Source organism: Triturus cristatus, chromosome 5_1 (assembly GCF_964204655.1).
Source record: "Triturus cristatus chromosome 5_1, aTriCri1.1, whole genome shotgun sequence".
In the NCBI taxonomy this organism is placed as follows: Eukaryota; Metazoa; Chordata; class Amphibia; order Caudata; family Salamandridae; genus Triturus; species Triturus cristatus.
In genome coordinates, this window is record NC_140587.1 from 230,211,025 (window position 1) to 230,232,862 (window position 21,838).

Consider the following 21,838-nt stretch of genomic DNA (forward strand, 5'->3'; position numbering starts at 1 on the left):
TACAAATCTTTAAAAAATTGAGATATCTGCATGTAGAAAATTGGAACGCAAATGGCGGAAGTCCAAATCAGACGAGGTGAAACTTGCCTACAAAAACAACACATAAAAAGTTGTAACATTGCTAGAAGGACTCACATAGCAGAGAGAATTAATTCTGTGAGAAACACCTCCAAACAGCTCTTTAAAATCCTTAATGAATTTACAAATCCAAGCATTTGTAATCCCATAATACCTACATCTCAAACACATTGCAACAATATTGCAGTGCATTTCGAACAAAACATTTATAACATCTACATCTCTCTCCCAAACAGTGTGATATCAATAACTCTAGAAGTTCAGGAAGGCAAGCTTAACCCTCCTTCTCCTGCCATGGAATCTTTCAAATCTGTTACAACGGAACAAGTACTGGTTCAACTAAACAGTGTAAAATCCTGCTCCCCACTGGACCTGGCCTCCCCTCATGTGATAACCACTTTGACTCCCATATTGCTCACCCCAATCACATACCTATGTAATCTCTCTTTACAGTCAGCCACTCTCCCACTGAAATAGAAGACAGCATGTATCAGACCCCGCCTTAAAACATCCACGTCTGATCCATTGGACATGTTAAATTATAGACCAATATTACTACTCCCTTTAAGATCATGTGGATTTAAAACTACTTCTTATGCAAATGACACACAACTGGTCATTACCATGTATTCAAATCCAACATTCACTAAAATCAAATTCAAGGACTGTATGCTAAAAATTGCCTCATGAATGACTGCAAATGTTTTGCAGCTTAATACGAATAAGACATAGATCTTTTATTGCGGAAAGCCCACTCAGTCTGGTCTACAGACTGGTGGCCTTCAGAACTGGGACTGACACCGAAACCTAAAAAAATACATATAGAATTTTGAAGTCCTCCTAGATGAAAATCTTGCCATGAATGAGTACATCAATAGCATCTTTGTAACCTGTTTTGGTCTCATGCACATGGTGAATAAAGTTTTCCAGTGGATCCCTAACAGGTCAGGAAAGCCTTAGTACAGGCACTGATAGTAAGTTGCCTCAACTACGGAAACACCCCAAAGGTTGGAATAAATGAAAGCCTCTTAGCTAGGCTCCAGGTGGTACAGAATACAGCAGAACGCCTCATTCATAATCTCCCACCACACTCCCCATTGGAACCCCTTCTGCGCTCTCTCCATTGGCTACCGATCAAAAAACTGTCACTTTCAAACTTCTCTGTCTAGTCTATAAAACTATGCAAGGAAAGAGACCTTCTTATCTAAAAAAAAACTGCAGCTGTACATTCCAGCTCGCCAGCTTTGATCCAGTGATATGCTACTACTACTACACCCCAAACCTATCAGTACGACTAGATTTGGGAGCCGATCCTTCTCATTTCTGGCACAGAATCAGTGGATATGGCTGTGCATGTCTATCCACGCTTGCTCTGACTTCACTCTCTTTAAATTACTTTTGAAAATCTGGTTGTTTAATCTCTAACCTCGACCCTGTATTTTGATCTGCCCTCTGCTGCTAAGGCACCTAGCGATCCCTCCAGGGATAATTTGTGCGCCTAATAAATAAATAAATAAGGGTCTGGGTAAAGGCATTAGTCTACTCTATGAACATGTACTAATATAAACAGTTGAAAAGAAATGTTGCAATCCAAGTTGTATCTTCTTCACCTCTCATCCAATCAGCTTTCGATATTCGTTGAAAACAGACTCTACTCTTACTTTCCCTTGATTCCAAACAGTAGGCTACAGAAAATGATTCTGAAGTGTGAAACGTTATTAAAATTGTATCTACATATGAGGCCTTTTGATTCGAGACCTCCTTTCCCATGAGCATGACTACATTTCTAACTTTCTAATAAAAATAAATAGCATATTGGCTAAACAATGAACTGCGTGATATCGAAACATCAGCTGCAACAAAATATCATTCAGAACCACATCTTTTCATTATAAAAAGAGAAAAATATAGTAAAAGGGTGAACATTTCTTTATTCATGCATCGTATTTTTGTGTGAACTTTTTTATTCAATGATAAAGTGATTTTAGCAAAACATTTCTAAACGTTATTATTAGTCAGCAACATTCTGCAGTGCTATGTGAAGATTTCATTAAAAGCATGTGATGGTAAGGTCCATTAAAAAAAATAATATGCAAGTCTTAGAACATTTGGTTATGCCACTAGTAAAATAAAGTATGTGTAGGCCTAGCACTAATAAGTATAGCTACATACTGCATTTTGCACATGTTAAATGTCATGTCAGTTCAATATAATTACATATTAGCCTATTACATGTGATTTGAATTAAATTGAATACTTGAATTAAAACTCTCTTTCAATGTCCAAATCTGTGGCTGATGGGCTTCACTGGCTGGAACATTTTGGTCTGAAGTTCCGCAGTAACAACAACAATCAAAGCCCTGACTATACCACACCAGCTCTTATTGAGGACACATGGGTTCTGAAAGTTGTCAGAAATTTATATTCTATACACTTCCTTTCTTCTCCAGAAGACACCCACTTCAAGCTATTATAAAAGAAATGGAGACTATAATACAAAAGTGAGCAATAATGCCAGTCCCTGAAGAGCAAATACATTTCAACTTAAATGCATTCCTAATATTTAAAATGGATGGAATGTTTTGCCATATCCTGCATCTAACAGAAGAGAAATCAATTGGTTGTCATATTGCATTCAAGATATTATCTTTTGAACTAGTAATTTGAGGATTTTTTCAGAGGACTTCTTGATACCTCTAGACTTCTTAGACGCGGTCTTTCATTTCCTGATTCATCATATCTTTCAATAATTCCTGAGGTTTGTAGTGGAAATGGAAAGTCCTTCACTTTGGCATATCATGAAGGTATTAACCCAGTGGCAGTATTCCTATGTCTAGAATGTATACCAATAATCCTATTTGAAAGGAGTTGCTAATATCTGCTTCTTCTATTTCTAGGAAAGAAGCAGACATCCACCACATTCAGTTGAGTATAAGAACTAGGATTTTTCCTAAATCTAAAGCAGTTTCATATTCTTCCAACCACTGAGTGTCAGTTCATTGGGGCCTTTCTTCATACCGAGTTGGGCTATGCCTTTCTTCCACTGGAGAGATGGTTATGTATACAATCCAATCTGAGTCAATTATTATTTCTACCAACAGAATTAGTATTAGATTAGTTGCAAGTGCAGTCATGGTAGCCACCTATACTGTGGCACACTGGCCTTGATTCCACTTGAAGCATTTATTAATACAACACTTAAAGTACTAGTCTTCTGTTTTGATGGTTCTTATTGTCTTGTAAATGTATGTGTTATGAAATGCTGAAAGCAAATGAACACTTGATGATGCTTAAAGTACTAGTTTTGAAAAGACCAAGATAACCATATATTGACACCAATAGCTTAGGAAGTCTCTATTACCCTCTGCTATTGATGAATTCGAAACCATCTTCAAACAGGGGATACCACATATAGGGCCACATGTACAAAGCCTTCTTGAGGTCGCAAACAGACCGATTCACAGAACCGGCCCATTTAAGAATGCAAAAAGACAGTTTGACATGTACCAAACACAAATAGCGATTTGGCAACTTGTTAGACAGTGGTCATATGAACCACTACTTTCTCTTAAAAAATGAAAATAAAACTTTTCATTTTTGTTTTTCAAATGCATCCTGTTTTCGTTTAAGAAAAACAGTTTGCATTTGTTTTTAAATTTCTTTATTTAAAAGAAATAAAAGACATGATGGTGCTGATGGTCTGCTGACCCCAGCAGGCCACCATCCCTGTGATGTTAACATTTCCCAATGGGTCTCAAACCGCACCTATCTCATTAATAATAATTTCATAGGTCTATTTGCGATCCACTGGTATTCACAAATGAAACTCAAAAGAGTTTCATATATTTGAAATAATAGTTGTGATTCACAGGAAATCCCAATTAGGAACTCGAGATTTCAAACTTTTGCACATGTTGCCCATTATCCAGTATTTCTCAAGCAGAGTTGAGAGCAACTCTCTAAGGACATGAACTCAAAGGTCAATGGTCCCATCTCAGAATGTCACATTGGAGATACCTATGAGCTTTTTACTTCGAGTAGGTGTAATTTATATAATTCTGAGTAGTATAATCACACAAAATTACCTAAACATTTCACAAGATTAAGCTTGAATTACACGAGAAACTTAATTATGCCTTTAGAACTATTTCCCATGCTTTGTAAATGTGCTCCTGGGGCTGGATCCCCACCCCCAGTTACTCTTATCTACGCGAGCCGGAGTAATCATGTAATCATCGGAAATGCAGAATAACTGAAATCCCTCCAAATACTCCACTATAATTGAAATTTTGCTCCGACCTAATTTTCACATGTTCTTCAGGAGTTTACACTAATGCTTCAGGAAAAATCAGTTTCAGTAAGAACAAAAAATCAAGTGGCAATAGTCAATATAATTCAGCAAGAGGGCAAAGAGGGCATCAAGAGTCTAGCTCTTGCTCATGAGGCTCAAAACATCTGTTCATCGGCAGAGAAGCAAGATGAACCTCTTCATGCTTCTTTCATTCTTAGGGTGCAAATCATGCAGCCGATGACTTAAAAAAGTTATTTCCCACTTCAGTGTCTTTTCACCTGCCACAGACAGCATTCTAATTGATGGTTTAACACTTGTGGAGGCTTTGTGTCCAAAAGGACAGCTCGCCATTCCCAATTTCGCACAGAGATGGTGAATGATCCATCTCCCTCAGTTGGCCCTAGGGACTGCTTTAATCATTCCCTCACATTCCATTCTTCTTAAAGGTACTGAGGAAGATTGAAGAGGAAGTAGCAACAGCAAATCTAGTGGCCTTATTCTGGCTTCACCACAATTGTTTTGTTCTCTCCTCAAAACCCCTGTACTTCCTCCATTTCACCTTCCCTTAATTTCTGCCTCTCGTCAACTTCCTTCTCTATCAAGTCAAAATCACAGCCTTCATCAACTCACGGCTTAGAGGTGCAATGGTTATGTCTTAAGTTAAAAGATTGTTCCTGGGAAGTAGTGCTAGCTAGGAGTCAAAAAGCCATCCAATATATCTCCTATTTAAAACACTGACAACATTTTGAATCCTAGAGCCAACAGATGAATATTGAAACTGCTAAAATTTGTAACTCCTTTTCAATTCTAAAGTTTGTCAGTGATGGATATTAGAAAGGTCTAGCCACTTGTACTCTAATTTCTCAAAGAGCAGCCTTTGAAGGTTTTTAAGAGATAAGAGGTACAGAATTTACCTGTTAGTTATGGGACTCTATAAGTGTTTTTGTATAAAACGAACAGTAGTTTATTCTCATCTGCCTCAGTGGTACCTTCCCAGAGTCCCTCAAGATTTACAATGACTCTCACTTGAACCCTTGCCTTCTCCACACTTACAATGGGATTTATGGAATATACCTTTTTTTATAATAGTCATCACAGTTGCTCATAGATTAGTATAGTTAAAATGCTTAGTTATAACATTACCATATTTAAGATTTCTTTTGGACCAATTAACCCTAAGGACTGGAGCAGGATTTTCACCAAAGGTTTCTTTCCAATTTCATCTAATTTAAGAGATAATAAGCTAGATGCGCTAATAGTCTAAACAATAAAGGTTGTAGCAAATCATGTATCAGTTTTTACTGAATCAATTTAAATTTAGCAAAACAGCTTCTGTACTAAAAGGTCAATTTGCAAAATCACATTTGTGGTGTGCCACAATCTGGCCTGCCTCATTATTATGCATGAAGCAAATTGCAAATTGTGACCCATTCTAGTTGATTACAGTCACAGAGATGGTGACCTGTTGGTATCAGCAAACCACCACGTCTATGATTGTTTTTCAATAAAGCAGTCTTTTTTCAATGCAGCACATTTCCCTAAAAGGTAAATGGGATGTATTTAAAGAAAATTACTTTTACATATATTTTTTATGAGTAAGCGGGGGTTACTGCCTATGCTAAAAACCTTATTTTAAACATCCACAAAGAGGAAGGCATCCCTTGTGGATCCCTGCCCTTTTTCAGTGAGTTACCACTACCTTTCAGTAGTCTGTAGAATATTAATGTTTTGCAACCTTACGTCGGTCTCTAATTATTAATACATCCCATCTTGAATCACTATTTGGAGCGGACGCCCTAAACACAGCAGTTCCAAATATCGATTCTGTATACACACATAAACCCAAACAGCAATTCAATAATGTGTACCTGAATTGCTATGTGAGTTTGGTAGGAACCAAAAGTTCTCTTTGTGGTCACAAAAGGTCTGAAATTGCAAATTGACGCTTTGTGACCGCAAAATGCCTTTGTACATCTGGCCCAATGTTGCCAGTATTTGTGTCCTGAAAACAAAAGTAGTTTGCCACAATATTGCGATTTTTATACTGCTTTCCTAATGTATTGAGAAGGTGGACCTAGTAAAGAAAATAAATATTTACTGTTTACCCTAAGTTGATGTGTGAGATTAGCTTTTTCCCACCCTTATGTTGCTATGAGTAAAGCAGTACCTAAAGTAACTATACTCAAATATATGAGACATCACTTCCTCTTCAGCAGAAGATAATGGTAGTCCTTGTAGAACATCAGCGAGTTGTAATTTCAGAAATTAGTATTAACCCAGACACAAATAATTAAATCTGATTCAACAAGGGAGCTTTTACTTGCATTGTACCTTTTGGATCCATGGACCCAAAGTCATCTGATTGGCTAGCGGCAGCCTGAGGAATCAGTTTTTACTGCCATTACATAACTCAAGGATTCGATTCCTGATAAATGAAAATGAAAGAACCATAATGGGGCAATTACCCATCTCCTGCCCTCCTGGCTCATGTGGTAGAATGGCGTGTCAAAAGTATAAACTTAAGTCAGAATATTTTTTTTAATCAACATTTGTTGCATAGTGTGGGGACTGCAAGGTGGTATTCAAAGGACTTAGTGCATCTCCAGGGTCAGCCAAACCTGCCTTGGGGTCTAAAAAACCCTGGCAAAGGAAGGTGAACCCATGTTGTACCTTCCGCAGGGTTCATGGACTCAGTAATGGGTTTGCGAATGCTCAAGAGGTCCCAAAAGCACCCTCTAATCTGTACCAGTTTGTGAACCTCTGTAAGGCCCACAAGCATCCCCTAAAAAAAGGAAAAGAGACATGTCTCTGACTGCATTTTCAAAACCCATTTACAGTGGAGCTTGGGCACCCGTGGTTAAATGAAATTCTGGCACCACGATTAGCAAAATTCATTTAGTTATATGTACGTAATAAGAACAGTGATGTGCCATCACACTGATGGAACAAAGAGCAAGGTGACAATAGCATTAAATTACATTGAAATACATTTGCCAAGCCACAGGCAAAGCAGAGTGTACACACCAACAAACTGGTATTTGCCCACCGGATTCCACATGAACAAAACACAAGAGACCTTAGTTAGTAGGAGGAAACTAGGGAAGACCTTGCCCCCGCTCAGAGTTAGTGAAAACAATTCACATAATATTACAGAATACATTATCAAAATATGGGGGGGGGGTTAGGAATGTATACTGACTCTATTATGCTCACAAAGTAGTTAAAGTAAGGAGAGTGGACAATCCAAATAAAGAGATAATTAATAATTGTCAGTGGGACAAATAACACATGAACAGGCCTATTTGTGGTAACATTAATAATGAAACTATGTTAAATACATTGGGCCACATGTATCAATAGTGGAAATAGTGATTACCTAATTGGGATTTTTGGGAATCGCAATTAGGTAATCGCATTTCCTAATGTATAAAAACTCCATGAGTTTCATTTAAAAATTCCTAGTGGTTTGCAAAATGACCAACTTCATGAATATCAATGAGTTAGGTTGCAATTTGCTACCCATTGGGAATCTCTAAATTCACAGGGGTGGTGGCCTCCTGGGGTCAGCAGACCACCATGTCCATGATCGATTATAAATAAAGCAAAATATATATATATTTTTAAATGCAACCTCTTTTCCTTAAAGGAAAGCAGGTTGTGTTTAGAAAGGAAACATTTTAAGATTTCTTTTCATTTTTTAAGAGTAGGCAGTGGTTTTTACTACCATTCTCAAATGGGTTACTACGTACTTGAAGTAGGTGGTAAAATGTGAATGTTTTGCAATCACATTTTGCAAAACATTCTTACATACTGCTGCTACTCGGTATTTGGAAGAGATGCCCTAAACAAGCCCCTTCCTAATACCCAATTGGTATGTATTCGCAATTCCAAATTATGAATCGGTAAGATGTTTCCAAATCATAAATTGGAATCCATACATACCAAAATGCATTGTACCAGTTGCTTGATTCTGCGACTGGTAAAATGTATAATACATGTAGCCCATTATCACCAAAGCACAAAATGGTGTGCACACTGCATCAGCATCCCTCTTAGGTGAGTTGACATGGAGGTCATTCTCTCCTATCTTTACTCTTGCATCTGATGTACACGTGTGCTGGAATAGATAGATAACTGATGACAGTGAGCAAATCGTAGTCAGTTATAGTTTAAGAGTTGTTACACAACTATGCCAATAATGTCAAAGCACCAATGAGCTCTGTATGTAAAATATTATGTTTTCATTATGTTTAGGAATCCTAATTTTACTACTCATAAGTGCCCTGTGTGAATTTTGTCTCAGTTAAACTTAAGTTTTGGTTACCTTAAGACCAAAACTTAAGCTTAACTGAGACAAAATCCTAACTTTAAGACTTTCGGTATTCACAAAGGGCATTTAGGAGTAGTAAACTTAGGATTCCTAACTTTACTACTCCTAAATGCACTTTGTGAATACCGAAAGTCGTAAAGTTAGAATTTTGTCTCAGATTACTTTAGTGAATCGGGCTCTTATTCCTTAAAGTACCTGAGCACATTACAGGTCAGCTACTAACAATGCTTATTTTAGTGTGACTAGTACCACATATAAAAAAGCCATGCGTCAAACCCCTGCTGCCTCTAGAAGATACCCAGACATACAGATTCCAGAACATTTAACCACCACCCATAATGAAGACCCTTCCTCCTACACAGCAACCACAATAATGACAGAAGAATAATCAATTTTGCAAATGAAATGAACCTCCTAATACTAAGACAATGTGAAACATGGATGATGGATTGAACATTTTTAAAATGCGCCCTTCACTATTCAAACAGATATCCACCATTCATATTGAATATCATGACATAACATACCTCTCACTTATGCATGTCTGACTAACAAAAAGCTTTTAAACCACATCCAAGTAAAAACACTTGGGATTAAAAGTATGCACTGCTCTTGTCACAGACATCATCCCAAATTCCAAGGTCTATTATGATGTCGGCCATCGCCCCGGGAAATGGGACCGCCCACTATGTGTGCGGCGGTCCTGCATGTGCAATTAGGATGCGCCCGCCACAGTGGCAGGTGCATTCTGCATTTTTTGCATTGCGGCAGGCTGTGCTGTCAGCATCATCCACCGCAATACAAAAAAGGCATTTGTGCATTTGCCTGCACAACGTGGCAGGCATCGCAGGGTGCCTGCCACTTCGTCTATGCAAATGCAGGGGGGTACCATAGGTACCCCCCATGCGCTCCCCCAACATCCTGGGGGCTTGCAACGGGCCCCCAACTTAGGAATTCGCATGCCTTTCCGTGGCGACAACGCCGCCACGGAAAGGCTGCTTCCCGCTGCCATTGTAATATGGATGGCAGAGTCTAACAGACACCGCCACCATATTCAACCCTTTTCCGCCCGGTCGACACATCGACTGGGTGGAAAAGCGGCGGACGGTCTTCTCGTCCACCGCGGTACCCCCCGCCATCATGATATGGCAGGGGGGAAATGGGAGGTGGGCGGGGGATGATGCGGGCGGTGGAGATCCACCCAACATCATAAAAGACCCCCAAATGTCATGGTGGAATGTCTATACCAGCATCATGCCCCAATAATATAAAACCAGAAACACAATGTAAGGATCGCACAATGCCTTCCAAGTCACACTAGGAAAAACCCAACCAACACTCTACAATTTCATAGAAGCTATTAAAAAAAAATAACATAACTAATCAAGCCAGGAAAATGTACAAAATCCTACAATTCCTGGTAGTCTTTGTAAAGCACAAAGGTGTAGAATACCCAGAAATGAAAGAAAAATCACCTACCTACCATTTCACTCTTAGCTAAAATAGAACAAAACCTAACACTGCCATAACATAAACAATTTTAAATAATTATTATAAAATGTAAGTAAAAAATAAGACTGATAAATGCAAATAATTAATTTAAAAATGTAATTAAAGATATCCTTAGGAAAACCAAAAAGATGCAGTTTAAAAATACATGAAGCAGCTCACGATTTAAAACACATATAAAATATAAAATATTTATATTGCAATAAAATCAAAATACATATGCTAAAATTCTAGAATCACCTCAACCTCAAAAAATCCAATCCAAAGAACAAGTTAAAAAAACATAAATGAAGGAAGAAATCCCCCCCAAAAGGCAAAATGTAATGTTCATGTTAAAACCGCAATCATCAGAAAGCATAACAGCTGTGAAGAATAGAAAGTGTAAGCCACTCCAGGAAATCTGAAATATTTACGGAAATTAAAAAAGAATGTTGGCCTAAATTAACACAAATTATTTTTTTTTTAAACAAAATGGATGAAAAATAAATGCAAATGTTGCACTCCAACTGCCAAACCCATAATAAAATATAACATACAACCCTCACAACACATACGTCCCAGATATTATACAAACAGCATGTTACAGCTCTACATAGTGAATGTATGACGTTACAATGCATACATTGACAACTCATGCCTTTACAACACAGTTTTTACATCGGAATATCCTTTACAACACATTCTATTCCATCGCATGCCACTACATCGCATTTTTATAAACTACCTTTACAACGCATTCCATTACATCGCATTATACCTTCACAACGCATACCACTACATCACATTTAAGGTAAGTGTTGGATAGTATAGGGGTAATAATCACTATTCTAACTCCAGTGAGTGCAACAGTAGGGTAAGTGTTGGATAGTGTAGGGGTAAAAATTACTATTCTAACTCCAGTGAGTGTTGGATAGTATAAGAGTACTATGCGTTGTAATGGTATGCGTTGTAATGACTTGCGATGTAATGCCTGCATTGTAGTTACATGCATTGTAATGGCATGCATTGTAGTGACATGCGATGTAATGGCTGCATTGTAATGACATGCGATGTAAAGGATGTTGCGATGTAATGACTGCGTTGTAAAGGTAGTACGATGTAATGACTGCGTTGTAAAGGTTGTTTCCCCTACGTTGTACAACACATGACTATATGTACAATAACATACCACTACTAGCAAACTATAGTTAGGCCTACCACATTTCACTACATAGAAAGGAACCACAAACTTCTATGAAGCAACCTTAATAAATAAAAAACCATAACCCACACTAAGAGACCTAACCATATCCACCACTACTAAAATACAAAATAAAACTTAAAAAGACCTCAACTTGTCCATCAACCAGCAACAGAAAACTTTTACCGGTACAAAAAATACCACAGGAGTTAGGTATTATCTTTTATGAGAGTCTGGGATGTGTGAATTCATGCACTGGTTGGCTGTTTTAATTGATGAGCTACAGAAAATTAGGCATTGTTAGATTGCAGGGTATGACTTTTAAACAGAGGTTGTGATCGTTGAAATGAGGTGTGGGTAATTTGCACAGATAAGATAATAGGGGTTAAGGCAAAAAATACATGTGGTTTAGATCAGGCCATGCTCAAAGAGAGAAGGCACGCAGAGGATGGAATGTAGGGAGAGATTTGTTCAAAAGAAAAGTGGGTCAACGATAAGAGGTTTTAATTGAAGTATTTGATGCAGTGTTTTTAGCTATTCTGTAGAGGCTTTTTGACAAAATATGCAAAACTGTAGAAGGCAACAACATTATTTGCATTTGTTAACAATACCTCTGTTCACTATTAGAACCCAAGCATACACACACGTAACCATCCACTGGTAAATACAAATTAAATATGGTTTAATTTTCCCTTGAAATCTGATGGAGGACACACCAAAAACATAAATGTTGTATTTTAAATGTCAGTGCTAGAGATGCTCCTCCTCTTTCCCTCCGATAATCAGGGTAATTCTATTGAGTTGATGTTCAGTAATGCTGCTCAGGGCAGATAGCACTGAGCCTGTCTCCAACCTAGAGCAGTGACAAAATAAGCACAGTATGTTGCATCTGGCTATCATTTAGAATCGCTGTATCAACAATCAGACCCACAAAAGAAAGGACCTGTCCAGAGACTCCCCCACCTGATCAATTGAAACTCCAGTCTCACTCCCACACTTCCCAACCACCAAACCTACAGTGCACAGGAAAAACAATTAATCAGCAGCCTCTTCCTAACAAGCCCTTATGGAAGCTGTGCATGCATAGTTCCTCACTTCACTGCGGTCTCTACCCTCAAGCCTTAGAATGCAGGTAATGCACCTGCACTGCCTGGGGGGGGGGGATCCCCACCCAACCCCTGTTTTGTGTTTACAATGTGCACATAGTTATTCAAAACATCACAACAGAGAAGCAATATGATTATGCTCTCAGAAGATTTGTTCATCAAGTCATACAAGTGTGATTATCTATTCAAGATTCAAGGTACAGGCTGTTGAATGCAAACCAGAGTCGTTTATTGGATTTAATCAGCTATTGAACATCAAAGTGGTGTGATGGTCATTGCTCTATTTAATGGGGACAGTACCCTTGATTTTCAATGAATGTGGTATGCTATAATGCATGTCTCCTTCCTGTCCTGCTGTATGTGCAGGTCTTGAGATGTGTTGATGCAGATTGTGAGTTCCCAAGATAGTTGTGTCAAATTTGGTTATGGTATAGCCTACCAAGTCTGTGTGAGGAAGTAACTGCCACTTTGTTCCTTGAGACCATAAGGTGTCCCCATAGTTTGTGGAAAGCTTAACTTTCAATTCTCGCATTGGTGCATGAGTTGTCAGAGGTTGGATTAGGCCCACTGTAGATGTATATATGAACTTATGCTCCTATATTGTAGATACACTGTCAAGGGTGTAAATTAGCTCAAACTGTGTATGCATTAGTAAATACTGAATAATGCCATGGACGGCTAGATGTAATGGTTCAATGTGTTAAAGAAATACACTGCTTCACCATTGTTTCTATTTCACCTCAGTGCATGCCAGTGTTGTGGGTCATGTGTTTTAGTATTCTGACACATTCTGTAGATATATTAAGTCAACCAGACTATGCATAGAGGCATAATATCTCAAAATTGAGCATGTAATGATTGGTAAGTGTAAGAAAGTGGGTTATTAGCAGTGAAGAATGTTGGTCCTTCATAAGTAATATTTCTGAAACTTTCCCTTTACTGGGGAATCAAGTTCCAAGTTGTAGCATTGGACTCTCTCAGGTTAGCAAGGCAAAGCAGTCTAACGCATACTTTGGGAAATGGTTTGGGCTAGTACCCCCATCCACGGACACTCGACAAACAGCACCCAAAATATTTTTAATTCAGTTAGTGCTCTTTCTTATAAAAAGTTAAAGAACTTTATTGTGTACAGACTACTCAATAGTATGCATTCATATAGAAATGCACATATGAGGGCAGATGGAAATGTCTATGGTGACAGCCTCCTAACAGTTCACATCCCTAACGACCCCCGAACTCTATAAACACAACACCCCCTAAATACACTAAACATAATATAAAGGAGGGGGGGGGCATCTTTCTAGCCCAATTCCACACCATTAAGCATGATAATGACATTCAATAAAGCTTTTAATGACTCACTGTTAATCTTGTGATTATCATTTAAACATTTCAAAACATGTTTTTTTTATTCAAGCTACTATGCAGCATTCTGATCAACCAGCAAATGTCTCCACACTTCAAAACCAGAAGGTAAAAGCTTAGGCTTACAAACATGTCAGACATTTCCCAGGGTCATCAATGTAATCCCCTGGCAGACTTAAGGCTACTTTTTGAAAACTAGCACTGTGGCTCCAATGGGGCAACTTGTGCAATTGTTTTCCTCTTATTGGCAGTCTTCCTGCCCTTCTGTCAACAACAAAGAAAATAAATATACAGATTTTCAGCCACTTGCAAGGGTTTATGGGGCATGCCTTCATCCTAAGACATGCATAAGTGATGAGTGGTCACACGCTCAAAGAAAAACAGTTCTATTTCTTTTCTTCAAATGAGAGGCTCACGCCTCTTTCTTTTTAAAGGTGAAGTGTCCCTGCCCCTTCTGTGCAGCACGTGGTATGTGAGGGCATTGGGAGACATGCAGGGAGTCCACTCCCACATGGCTAGTCCAGCTATCCATGTGCGTGCAGCTTTCTATGAAACAGTGCAGTAGTCAGCTTTTATTCATTTTTCTCACTCATTTCCATGGGCATTCTGGTGAAGCTGGCTGTGCTTGGTGCTTCACTTCACAATTACAAAAATAACAATTGATGGACAGAATGCAGAACAATGTCATACATTCATCCCAGTACAGAGATCTGGGGTTAAATACATCATTCTTTTGCTCCCCATGCCACTCCAGTTTGAACACAGCCATATGCAAATCAGTCTTGACACTGCCCCCATAGGGAACAGTCCAGCCCGAACTGCCAGGCCAGGTCCTCTCTGGACTAGAAACAAGCATCCTAGGACCAGTTTCGGGATTTCACCCCTCATCAGCCAGGATAGCGTGATTCCAGTGGCATGAAGAGCACGGGGTCCACGTCTGGGCATACCCATCCCACTCAGGGTGAAAAATGCAAAAAGAACAATTGATGGACAAAATGCAGAACAATGTCATGTATTCACCCCAGTACAGAGATTTGGACCTAAATCCACCGTTTTGTTGCTCCCATGCCATTCCAGTTTGAACCCAGCCATATGCAAATCAGTCTTGACCCTGCACCCAATGGGAACAGTCCAGCCTGAACTGCCAGGCCAGGTCCTGCCTGGACCGGACACAAGCATCCCAGGACCAGTTTCGGGGTTTCAACCCTCATTAGCCAGGATAGCTTGACTCCAGTGCATGAAGAGCACAGGACCCACATCTGGGTACACCCCCTATTTGGGGTGACAAATGCAAAAAGAACAATTGTTTGAGGCACAGGGTCAGGACTGATTTGCATATAGCTGGGTCTGAACTGAGGTGGCGAAGTAAGCTAAAGAACCATGAAGGATTCAACCCAGATCTGTGACTGGGGGTGAGTGTCTGAAAAGTTTCAGCGCTCTGTCCATCATCTCCTTGTGTTTGCTTTGTTCGCCCTAAGATGTTGGGTATGCCCAAATGTGGGTCCGTTGCTTACTTTGTCACTGGATTCAAGCTAGCCTGGCTGATGAGGGGTGTTACTCCGAAACCAGTTTCAGGATGCTTGTTTCCAGTTCAGGGAAGACCTGGCCTGGCAGTTCAGGCTGCACTGTTCCCATGAGGCACAGGGTCAAGACTGATTTGCATATAGCTGGCTCTGAACTGAGGTGGCCAAGTGAACTAAAGAAAGATGATGGATTCAACCGAGTTCTGTGACTGGGGGTGAGTTTATGAAAAGTTTCAGAGCTCTATCCATCATCTCCTTTTGTTGGCTTTGTTCGCCCTCAGTTGGCAGGGTATGCCCAGGCGGGTGTCCCTTGCTCACTTTCCCACTGGATTCGAATAGCCTGGCTGATAAGAGGTGTTACCATGAAACCAGATCCAGGATGCTTGTTTCTGTTTCAGGGAAGACCTGGCTTGGCAGTTCAGGCCGGACTGTTCAGATGAGGCACAGGGTCAAGACTGATTTGCATATAGCTGGGTCTGAACTGAGGTGGCGAAGTGAGCTAAAGAACGATGATGGATTTAACCCAGATCTGTGACCGGGGGTGAGTTTCTGAAAGCTTTCAGCGATCTGTCCATCATCTCCTTGTATTTGCTTTGTTTGCCCTAGGTTAGCAGGGTATACCCAGACGTGGGTCCCTTGCTCACTTTGCCACTGAATTCAAGCTAGCCTGGCTGATGAGAGCAGTTAGCCCGAAACCGGTGCCAGGTTGCTTGTTTCTCGTTCAGGAAAGACCTGGCTTGGCAGTTCAGGCTGGACTGTTCCCATGAGGTACAGGGTCAAGACTGATTTGCATATTGCTGGGTCTGAACTGAGTGAGCTAAAGAACGATGATGGATTGAACCCAGATCTGTAGCTGGGGTGAGTGTCTAAAATGTTTCAGTGCTCCCTCCATCATCTCCTGTTTGCTTCACTCTACAATTAGACATACGCATGGCTAGCAAGGAAGAGCATGCAGCAATACCAGTGTAAAAGCATGAGAGATATCGCCAGCCCCCAGAAATACATTTTCTCAAAAGGGTACAAAAACTTTAATGACAAAATCTTGGACAAATCACAGCCCTATATTTTCCTATTGCATCTGATTCCCTTAGAAAGACAACAACCCCTCCCATAGAAAAGTCAAACATTTGTTTCATAAGAAAAAGTTGGAATTTGTAGATGCACATGCAATAAAAACAAGTGAGTCAGGTGTAATGTCTTAATTGGAAACAACTGATTTCTCAGATCGATCGACATTTCTAAATATTTTACTTGGAACTTTACTGTGTTGATGTTGTTTATTGTATTGATTTTTTTTAATAAGCCTACCTTATGTTAAGAAACAAGCAACAAGAAGGAAGTCTTTGCTTAGATCAAAAGCTCACTCAGCTGAACTTAAAATAGCCTTAAATGCTAACTTTTATGCTAAATTAAACATACTTTGTGCAACATTTTTTCCAATAGATACTAATGAATTAGCTCCTGTCTTTTTGCAAGAACTCTGAAGTTATGCAGTAAAAACAATACCAGATATTGTGCAAAGGAAGAATGTTCATAAAAAGTCTCTCTTTCACAGATTGTTTTTTCTTGTAAACTGCCTAACCCTATCAGTGTGTACACAGCTCCACCTACCCACTTTGTGCTTCTTGAATTAAAGACCTAGGGACTGATTAACAATAGTAAATGTACACTTTTGTGTATGATTATGTTTTTTTGTTGGTATTCACAAACTACAAGTTAATAGTAAGTTTACAACTGCAGAGACTCCCTAGTCTCCAGCGGAGAACTCAGCACTTAAAAAGATAGGACAGGTCAATGAAGAACCATGTACAAAAATCAGGTGCAAAAGTCTGAGGTTACTCTAGGAAATCTTATCTCTGAGAATCTCTTAAAACATCTTGGAGTGTATTCACAAACTACATTTTGTAGTATGTTTAGTAGTACTACAATAGGACTACTCATGTACTACAAAATGTAATTCACATGCTATTCAGGCCTTCATTTCTCCTGTCTTTTCTGTGCAGTGATCTTCATGCTCACTTCAGAGATCTTTGCTCGTGTGCCTAGCAAATTGGGAATAATTACGGCTAGATGTAAGGGGTTTAGGGATAAACTACGAAGGAACTAAGGGTGCACTAAGGATACGTTTAAAGAGGGACATGCACCCACTTATAAAAAGTGTAAGACCATTGCTATTCACAAACTGCACTTCTAAAGTCACTACAGCAGACATGACACAAAACTGTAAATATAATTAGGTGCAGACCTGCAATAAAACCAGCACCACAAATGGAAAATCACTGGTACCAAAACAGCCCCTTATAGAAAATAATATTAGAACTCTATAGGAAATAATGTTCAAATAAGTTAACCCATGTAGACTGGAGAAAAATAAATATAAATGAAAATTAAATAAAAAAAGTATTAGTTTACTTTAACATAAAACTGTATTTAATATTTTGATAAATAATTTAAATTAACTTAAATAATTCTATACATAACTTTTAATAATGTTAATGCATAATAAATAAAGTAGAAACCTTATACTTTAAGTGGCTGTTTTGATAAAAATCTTTACAAAATAAGATATTAAAATCAAGTTATTAGTGCTGTAGAACTTTTTATTTTGTTCTACATTTAAAATAACTATATAACACCAATGTACATAAATATTTATCTTGGCAATATGTTTACAATTTATTTTAACCTTAATAAACTTTAAAACATTTCTCTATGCTTTACCATCTGGATATCTCTGCCTCAGTGGCAGAGATCTCACACTATGTGCAAAACGTTGCAAATAGTAACTTTGGTCTCCTAACTTTGGCCTCACCCCCTGGTTCCAGGGGATGGAGACATGTAGGTCTACACCTAAGAATATATTTAGACTCAGGAATGGTAAATAGTGAAAGTTGTACATATATTTCAAGTGTAAGAGTAAATTTGAACATGCAGATTTACTCACATGAAAATGTAACTTTGTGGATTGGCCCCTTTATTTTTTGATGAGGGATAAATTAAATAAAGCAGAATGCCACTACAATAAAAGTCTAGATACGCTAGTTGCTCTGTTCAAAGCCACATTAGTTTATCCAACAGCATTGTGGAAACACATGGTATCTTGTGGTTGGGGTAGGTGGCACTCAAGGTTACTAAAGGCTCCTGGACCTTATATTCTGTAAACTACTGTTTGCGATTCTCATTTCGCTGTTGTTAAGCCACTAGAAACTGAAATTTAAAAAAACCTAACAACCCAATGTGACAGTCAATAACTTCCAATAGACTACTACTTCAGCAGTGCCAGTTTTTCCCCCTGTTAGTGTTAGTATTTGTGGTTCCCTGAGGCACTCTTTCTCTATAGGTGATAAACTGTGGTAACCTCTGTGGTGATTGGTATTTGGTTTGGGACATTCAACCTGGAAATACTTGTCTTTAATCCAAACAAAACACACTTGTATTCCAGACCAAGGTTAGTCAAAGAAGTATAATCATACTTAGCAATCAGTATTTCAGTCTGGGTTCTGGGTTTCAGAGTCTGGCCTGTTGCCTGACCTCTGCACAGTAAAGCTTGGTCAATGGATCCCGCAGTATTGCTCACAGAGCTCTCATTTTAGTGTCAGGTGAATCCAAGGTGGTGACAGGGAATTATGGTAATTCAAGCTGAATATTCTAGTGCAGTTGATTGACTTTGAAGGCTAGCTTGTTGTCATCTCTTATGAGGGGGCTCCGAGGGCTTTTGGGTGATCTGTAGCATTCCCAACTGATCTTTCTTGGCTGGCAGTAAACGATTTGCCTGGCCATTGAATCCATTTGCAGAAGCAGAATGTAAAACTCTGCTGCCACACCCTGAAGGGTTTGTGATGAAGAGCTAACAGCCTTTTATCAGGAATGAGACGTTGCCCAGCAGATCACAACAAACTAGTCTACAGTAATGTATAAATCCTACATGAACTCCTGTACCCTTGATTTATGGCTAATAAGGATGTCTGAATTCTATTCTCCTGGAGAGGACTAGATTTAACTGGATAAGACAGAGATGGGGAGGAAGAGATATGAACTTGAGTCATACAAAAGCAAATCACAGCTAGTTTTCAAGTATGCTAGTTTTAACATACCCTTCCTTAGTGCCTCCCTTGAACTTGCACCCACCTGAACAGATCTTTTAGCAGTATTGCTTCATACTACCTGCCGTTCAATTACCACTACAATATAGGATCAAAGATCAAAACAAGGATATCTCCATTATTTAATCATCTCCTTTAACTTGCTTTGAAAAAATTCTGTTGGATTCTCCTCAAGTCCGCCTACGAGGAAGACACTTTGATGCTGCACATTGAGACTCTGTGATGTGAGTCTGAAGTTTGAAGAAAAACAAATGACACAGCTCCTCCAGTGAGCTTGTAATAACTTTAAACATCCTCCAGAGATTTCTCTAAACAAGTGTAGTCATCCATATGCAAAGGCTATAGAAGCAAACATGACAATTGTAAAGTGATTAGAGATTCAACAAGTAAGTCTGCAGTGGCACCTCTTTTCTGGTGGTTTAAATATTTTGGGTGCAAGATAAAAGCCATACAGATAATTAGCTCACACATGATTTTTTTTCAGCCTGCTTTGTAAATGTATTGATACCTGAACCTAGAAGCCAATGTTTATGCTTTGTAGCGATGCAATGATATAAAAGCCTTCATTGTGGATCAGATGATTTTTTTTTAAAAGGGGGCAATAAGAAATGATATTACACCAAGAGGTGCACCACTTGTGTAAGCTAAAAGACTATACATTTTTACAATATGCATTGATATTCCATCGAGGGAGAAGTAAAGATGAACTGAAGTGAAGTGGTCCAAAGTCTCATCATAATAAAACAGAGAAAGAGGATGACCAATATGTCTAGAAAGTGCAAATCGGAATAATTTGTACTAAAAATTAGAAGTGAGAAATAGTTGTTATTAAAGTTTGCCCTTGAAAGCTTATGAGTGAACACCTTACATGTCCTTTATGGTAGCTAATTCATACTGAGTACACAGAGCAATGGGATCAGTGTTAGTTACATGTGAGATTATTTGGATGAGTTTGTAGTTTAGACTACACACAAAATGAATTCTGAAAAAGTAGAGAAAAATGAATTGCCTTGGCGGTACTTACTATGTTGGTATGTAAATTATGTCATCAGTCATTGTATGCGTCTACTGTTCGCTAGAGAAGAGTTTGTAATTTGTACAGGTTGTGAAATTAGATGTGAGGAAACTATGGTTCTTGAAACTGTATGAGTAGAAAACACAGCTATTCAGTATGGCTAATACAGTAGTCTAACCGGTATTGAAAAAAGGCTTGTATTGTATTATGCCCTAGAGTGAATAGTGTGGACCATGATAAGCCATTGATTCGCCAGTAGACTAGTTACTGTAAATGGAGTAGAGAAAAAGGTAAATGAAGAATTGCTAAAAAAAATAATAGGCAATTATTTTAAAATATATGATTATAGAAATAAGTGGGAGTATGTCAAAGAAGTATGTTAATAATGCAGTCAAAGCAATTTATTGCTTATATCGTATTTTTTATACACCACAGATTGCGAGTTTCTAATACTTAGGATACTGATGGTTAAACAACAAAGCCCTCATACGCTATTAGAAATCCCTTGGAATAATCACAAAAAGTATGACCGCAGCAAGATATAAGGATTATTTTTTGTGAGCCTTTTTGAGGAAAAAGAGGAACAAAAAGAAAAAATAAATAAGGTAGAACCAGTACAGACCTGAATGTGCCTCATTTAGCTCCTTAGTATGTGTGATACCACTGTGGTAGGACACACATATAGCATGATCGTCAAAAATATAAGACAGACTGTACAAACATCCAAGTCAGTATGATGATGCGATCTCTGATAGGACAAATTATGTATTATAACTGTCTGTTGGATACAGTGAAGGTCACACATCTGTGAGTATTACACTCATTGCAGCAGCCCAAAGCTGGGTTGTAGCAAACTCTCAGTGACTAAAAAATATAAATATGTGGTCCAAAGAGAAGGTGCCTTTATAGCACATTTCTAAGAAAAAGAACACAGACTACGCATGGGTCCGTAAAACTACATAGTAGACATTTTTGAGAAGGAAGTACCATTATGAATGCCAAACCAAAGCTGGTATTGTGACTGAACTTAATATGTTGAAAGCAAAATGCCACAGTCTGCAAACAATATTGTACAAAATATCAAAAAGAATATAAATCCCTTTTGTAGTACAAAGTGGACATCTCCAGTGGAGATATGTTGTTTATAATAGAGAAAGCTATCGCTTGTTATATATTACCGATGCAGTGTTACAGAGGTGTTAAAGAAGCCATATCCAAAGCAAAACAGTCGTAGAAGAGATAATAACCAGCACCTTGTAGTGAGAGGTGTGTACCATAGTTGATCAATAGGTTAGAGTGAAAAAGTGGATTACTAGCTGGGGTGGATGGGAGCCTACC